Source organism: Eptesicus fuscus, chromosome 14 (assembly GCF_027574615.1).
Source record: "Eptesicus fuscus isolate TK198812 chromosome 14, DD_ASM_mEF_20220401, whole genome shotgun sequence".
In the NCBI taxonomy this organism is placed as follows: domain Eukaryota; kingdom Metazoa; phylum Chordata; class Mammalia; order Chiroptera; family Vespertilionidae; genus Eptesicus; species Eptesicus fuscus.
This window is the reverse complement of record NC_072486.1, coordinates 61,863,986-61,871,197: the sequence shown is the minus strand read 5'-3', so window position 1 is coordinate 61,871,197 and position 7,212 is coordinate 61,863,986.

Below are 7,212 nucleotides of genomic sequence, written 5' to 3'. Positions count from 1 at the left end.
TCCCCCTCTGCCCTTACCTCCCCCCCGCCTCGTTGTCCTTATCCATAGGTGTATGATTTTTGTCCAGTCTCTTCGCATACCCCCCATACAGACACCCCTTTCCCCCTGAGAATTATCAATCCACTCCCATTCTATGCCTCTGATTCTATTATGTTCACCAGCTTATTCTGTTCCTCAGATTTTTAATTCACTTGATTTTTAGGATCACTTGTTGATAGATATGTATTTGTTGTTCATAATTTTTATCTTTACTTTTTTCTTCTTTTTCCTCTTTTTAAAGTATACCTTTCAGCATTTCATATAATACTGGTTTGGTGGTGATGAACTCCTTTAGCTTTTTCTTATCTGTGAAGCTCTTTATCTGACCTTCAATTCTGAATGATAACTTTGCTGGGTAGAGTAGTCTTGGTTGTAGGTTCTTGCTATTCATCATTTTGAATATTTCTTGCCATTCCCGTCTTGCCTGCATAGTTTCTGTTGAGAAATCAGCTGACAGTCGTATGGGTGCTCCCTTGTAGGTAACTAACTGTTTTTCTCTTGCTGCTTGTAAGATTCTCTCTTTGTCTTTTGCCCTTGGCATTTTAATTATGATGTGTCTTGGTGTGGTCCTCTTTGGATTCCTCTTGTTTGGGGTTCTGTGCACTTCCTGAACTTATAAGTCTATTTCTTTCACCAGGTGGGGGAAGTTTTCTGTCATTATTTCTTCAAATAGGTTTTTAGTATCTTGCTCTCTCTTCTTCTGGCCACATGTCTTTCTTGTGGCTGCATTATTGGACAGGGCAGAGACAGTACATTCCCATCATCACAGATAGTTCTATTGGACAGTGCTGGTCTAGACAGTGAGCTCTTGGCTGATAAGCTCTTATTCATTTTTGGAGCCCTATGTGTAACTGAAATGATTCCAGAAATGATCAATCCATGAACTGGGGCACTCATAAGTGGGAACCTGATGCAGAAAGAAAAGGAGCAGAAGACAGATCTTCACAACATGGTGTTGGGGGCCTGTTTACTTCCAGCTGAGGAAGAGCAAATAGTTATTGTACTGAAAGTCTCCCCAGCCTGGTGTTGCAAACAGCGTTGACCTATGGAGTCTGTTTGTTCTTCCCAACTGACTAATATAAAAAAGAATTTGTATAATAGATTTTAGACTCAAGCAAGTGCAAATGCTGTCTTTGGAAGGAGAAGGCTGGGACCCAAAGTAATCTAGGTCCCACAGGTTACCACAGCGTTGTCTGCTGCCAGAGGAGGGAGCAGCAGAGAGTGGGCAGGGTGGTGAGCTCTGGAGAGTCCCAAAGGATGGGTTGGTGGGAAAATGCAATATTAAGGTGAACCCAAAGAAGGAACTCACAGCCCAAAGGGAAAACCAGGTTAGAAAGCACAGTATCAAGAGGGTCTCCAAACCAGGCTGGGACCAAGGTGTAAAAAAATATACTGAGAACTGTGGCTTCCCACCTCAGAAGATTTAGTCTTTTCTTTCTTTTAATTTAAATTATAAGTAAATAGAAGAAAATTAAAGTTAATGTTAATACAAAGAAATCTTGGCAACTGGCTGGTGTGGCTCAGCGGTTGAGTGTGGATCCAGGAACCAAGAGGTCGCTGGTTTGATCTCTGATTAAGGCACATGCCTGGGTTGTGGGCTTGATCCCCAGTAGGGGGCATGCAGGAGGCAACCGATCAATGTTCCTCTCTCATTGATGTTTCTATCTCTCTGTACCTCTCCATTCTTCTCTAAAAATCAATAAAAATATATTTTAAAATAAAAAGAAATTTTGGCAATTTGTGTAGCCAAATCACTGGGTTAACTTTTTGGTGTATTTCCTTTCTATATAATCATTTGAATACTTTTTTTGTTCCTTTCTCCCTTCCTTCCTTCTTTCCTTCCTTCCTTCCTTCCTTCCTTCCTTCCTTCCTTCCTTCCTTTCCTTCTTTCTTTCTTTCTTTCTTTCTTTCTTTCTTTCTTTCTTTCTTTCTTTCTTTCATAAGCTGCCTTAAAAAAAAAATACCCTGCAATATCCCATAACATCTTTCCATGGTCATAATATTCTTATACAACATAATCTTTAATGGTCACCTCATCTTTGGTTGGTGTGAATTTGCTCTGCTTGATTTAACCAGTTGCCAATTAGAAGACACTAGGATTTTTCTAATTTTTCACCATTTTAAAACATATAAATTCTAGGTAAATCTTTATGTGTACTTATGAGGATCTCCTTAGCATAAATTCCTAAAAGTAGAATGGTAGGTGCAGAGGTCCATATTGGGGTTTTTTAATCCTTGCCCAAGGATATTTTTTCCATTGATTTTTAGGGAGCGTGGAAGAGAGAGAAACATCAACGTGAGAGAAACACATTGATTGGTTGCCTCCTGCATAAGCCTTGACCAGACTTCGGGCCTGAGGAGGAGCCTGCAACCAAGATACGTGCCATTGGTCGGAATTGAACCCGGGACCCTTTGGTCCACAGGCCGATGCTTTATCCACTGAACCAAACCAACTAGGGCAAATTTTTGGATTTGAATTGCCAAATCTGTCTCTTGGAAGGCTGCAATAGTATACACTCCTCCACTAGTGCCCATTTTCTCCAAACCCTCACCAGTTCTGGATAATATTAAAAACAAATATTGAATCTGTAGATTGCCTTGGGTAGTATGGCTAGTTTAAACATATTATTTCTTTCTACCCATGAGCATGGTAAATCCCTCCACTTCTTTGTACCGTCTTCATTTTCTTTCTTCAAAGTCTTAGAGTTTCCAAGCACAGGTCTTTTACCTCATTGATTAAATTAATTTCTAGATTTGGGTGAAAAAGATCAAAGGGATTAAGAAGTACAAACTGTTAGTTATAAAAATTGTCATGGGGATGTAAAGTACAGTGCAGGGAATATAGTCAATAATATTGAAAAAACTATGTATGGTGTTAGGTGTGTGGGTACTCAACTTACTGGGGTGTTCACTTCATAAGGCATATAAATGTCTAATCATTATGTTGTACACCTGAATCTAATATAATATTGTATGCCAACTGTAATTGAAAAATAAATTTAAAAAAATAACAAGCAAACAAATATCCTTTACAATAAAAAGTACCCCGCCCTACTGGCTTGGCTCAGTGGTTGAGCATTGACCTATGAACCAGGAGGTCACAGTTCGATTTCTGGTCAGGGAACATGCCCAGGTTGCAGACTCAATCCCCAGTGTGGGGCGTGCAGGAAGCACCAATCAATGATTCTTTCTCATCATTGATGTTTCTATCTCTCTCCCTCTCCTTTCCCCTCTTAAATTAATAAAAATATATTAAAAAAAACACAACATGCCAACAACTTTGCTAACCTGATTGATGGGGGGAAAAAATGGCATCTCATTTTTAAAAACAGCATTTCTTTGGTTACTACAGATATTGAACATTTAAAAATATTTGGTTATATACTTGTGTGTTTAAGTGTGTGTGTGATTTTTTGATCTGCCTATTTTTATTATTGTCTATTTTCTACAAGAAATTTTCTTGTAGTTTTGTAAGTACTGTCCGCAAAGTAAGGCTATTCACCCTTTAAAATAGATGCTGCTGTAAGTCAGGTCTTTAAGCATTAGTTACCTGTGACTTCAGGCATGATACCATGTCCTTAATAAACTCTTACTTTCTTGGCTGCAAAATACATACATACATACACATACATGCATACATACATACATACATAACATTTATTTTGCAAATATTTTCCACCGTTTTAATTGTTTTTGCATGTGGCTTCCCAGAAAGTTTTATTTTTTTAATAAACTTTTAACTGTAGAGTAATTTTTGGAATAACTTTGGATTTGCAGAAAAGTTGTCAAGACAGAAAAGTTGCCAAGGGAGTTTCTGTATGTCTTTCATTCATCTTTCTCTAACATTATCATCTTATACTAGTATAACCATAGTATAATTATCAAAACAAAGCAATCCCATAACATTTTAGAGTTGCCTTGCTCATGTGGGGCGGAGACTGGAGCAACTCTGAAGTAATGATCTTCCTCTGAAGGAAACTTTGGTTTAAAGTTCGGTTGATTGAAATTTGGAGCACATTTATTTTTCCAGAAATATGAACTTTCCAGTCAGAGCACAGAAGTCTACTTAATCCATAATGTTCTGAAAAATATCATTAATGGTTTACTAATAGAGCTGTAGAACTCTTTTTACTACAAGTAATACTGTTTCTACATGCAAAGACATTCAAAATTTTTAAAAAATATATCTTTATTGCTTTCAGAGAGGAAGTGAAAGGGAAAGAGAGCTAGAAACATCAATGATGAGAGAGAATCATTGATTGGCTGCCTCCTGCACATCCCCCACTGGGAATCGAGCCCACAACCCGGGCATGTGCCCTTGGCGGGAATCGAACCTGGGACCCTTCAGTCCGCAGGCCGATGCTCTATCCACTGAGCCAAACCAGCTAGGGCAACACATTTGGAGTCTGGTGACTCTACTGGAGGATTTAATTTGTAGTCTGTTCTCCTATGATTCTAACATTTAGTATCTTCCTCTCCCTACTATTAGGCTACTCACTTTCTGAAGTTAAAGGGCAAAAGTGAGAAGTGTGCCTAACATCATCCTATAATAGGAAGCAACATGCCATTAGAGCACTTTTCTAAAGACAGCTATCATTTTTCCCTTTCTGAATTATGGCTTCTTCAGGGATAGGCTGCTAAGGAAGTGGTTGGTCTGAAATGGTCTTTTCCTAGAGCTCAGTAGAATTACCTTGGGTAACAGGACAGTCCAGAGCAGGGGTCCTCAAACTTTTTAAACAGGGGGCCAGTTCACTGTCCCTCAGACCGTTGGAGGGCCGGACTATAGTTTAAAAAAAAACTATGAACAAATTCCTATGCACACTGCACATACCTTATTTTGAAGTAAAAAAACAAAACGGCAAAAACACCCGCATGTGGCCCGCGGGCCGTAGTTTGAAGACGCCTGGTCCAGAGTGTCAGAGCAATGACCCAGGGTCTGAGAACAGAGCTCCCAGTGCCGGCCCCAAGCCCGGATCAGCCGGGCTTTGTGCAAGACACTTCCCTGCTTGGGGTCTTGGTTCCTCATCTGCAAAGCAGGAGGCTTCAGTGATCTTTCCGGCTGGATATTTTCTCAGTGATTCTCAAAACCAGGTTTTAATGGGGGTGATGCATATGTTCATGATTGTGGTGATAGTCTACATGTGTTAAAACTTATCAAATTGCATATTTTAAATGTATGCAGTTTATTGTATGTCAGGCACACCTCAATACAGCAATCTAAACAGATTTTATGCAGCTTCTGGAATGAGGGGGTAGAAAGATGAAGCTCTATTTGGCAAGGATCTGTGTATATTGTCAGGAACAACAGTGACAGAAACAACAGTGCTTTCTGGAGTTTTCCCTACTAAAGTTTGTGCTTTCTCCTCCTCTGACTTCTATTTATTTATGTATTTATTTAAAATTACTATTTTCATCCATTCCAGGGAATGTTCTTTTTCCTCATCTCAGGCATGATGAGGAAAGTCCTCTCTCTTTTTGGGACTAACTCCAGGCTCAGGATTGAGGGGTCCAAACTTATCTTGGATCCCCACAGCAACTCTAGGTTCATCCCACTGTCCTTTTCAGGAAGAAAAGAGAGCTATCATGTATTTTACACTTACAGGGAATGCAATTCATTGAGTGGTAATTCCCAGTAAAAATTCCTCTTTGAACCCACAAGGTGACAATTGGATGAAGAACTGCTGAGAGGCTTCCATGGAGGTGGCTCTTAGCCACTGGACAGCACCTTCCCCCGACCTCTCCTATACCCATCAGGCACCAATCACTCAACATGCCCTTGTGATTCTTCCACTGAAATATCTCTTCGAGCCCATCTCATGCATTCCCTCTGCTACCACTTAATCCAGATGCATCATTTTAAGTCCTTGGCTCCCTGCTTAGAGTATCTCTGCCAGGCAACCCATCTTACAAGTCTCCTCATTTTCAATACTGTCTTCATCATCAGTTACCTGCTCAGAAATCTTCCGGGGCTCTACACTTCCCCCTCTCATCTGGTGTAAACTCCTCTGCTTGGACTGTGAGGCTCTCCACCATGTAGCCCTACCTTCCCACCTGTCCAAGGTCCAAGCTGCCCGAGAGGGGCACGTTTCCTCCCTAACCCAACCGTGTGCCATGTGTTTTCCCAGTTGTCTACTTGTTTCCCTACCACCAGAAATCCAGGCTCTCCTCGGCAAATCCTACCCACTCTAAGACTCAGTTCAATCCCTGCCTTTTCCAAGAAGCTTTTACTGGTTCTCCAAGCACACTCACTTCAATTCACATGACTACTGTTTACTTGAGAAGTGCTGAGGGTATGAGGATAAATTATGGTCTCAGCCTCTCTATTTCTATTTTCTCCAGACACCCAAGATACTAAACTCCCTCCACCCCACAAGTTTTATTCAGGAGTTTCTTAAACCAGAAACACCCTTTCCTTTTCAAGTAGGTACCTGAGAATTCTAACCCAGGGATTTAACGTGCATGCAAATGAAAAATTTGACATACAGAGGACAGACGAACATTTCCTTGTGTCTGTTTATGTTTGATTCTTGCTAGGCTGAATATAATGTGAGTGAATGACTAAAATGCAATAAAGTATGACTCCTAAAAGTAGCTATGTCATAGACAAGAAAGTATCACCTTTGCTTTCTTTTTTTTTTAAAAAAATCTTTGTTTAAAAATCAAAATCTATAATACGATATAATTTTTGTTTAAGGGAAGGCTCTAAAACATAGAAATTTGGAAAGATGTAAACCAAGTGATTTTCTTTGGGTGGAGAAATTATTGGTGATTACGCAAAAACACTTCCGTTTTATATGAACTTTCTATTACAAGCAATTTCATTGTCATAATCAGAAAGACATTTTCATTTTGGGAAATGGTACAGAAACAAAGACATCAATTTGGTACAAATGCAGATGGATGACTTTAGAGCCAGTTCAGAATTGACTATTAAAAGGCCTTCTGTTTTGTTTTAATATAGAGTGAGAACTAGACAGGGCCACATCTACAGGGAGATTCCGCAGATGTGGACTCAGTGATTGCAGTGTTTAAGGGTAAACATTATAAAAATAAACAAATGAGCAAACTAATGGAATGTGATAGACAGGATGCCCAAATAATTACTATAAATGCTGTGTCCTTTTTTTTGTCAGAGACCCAGCATGGACTTTAACCTCTAGGTCTATTAATCTG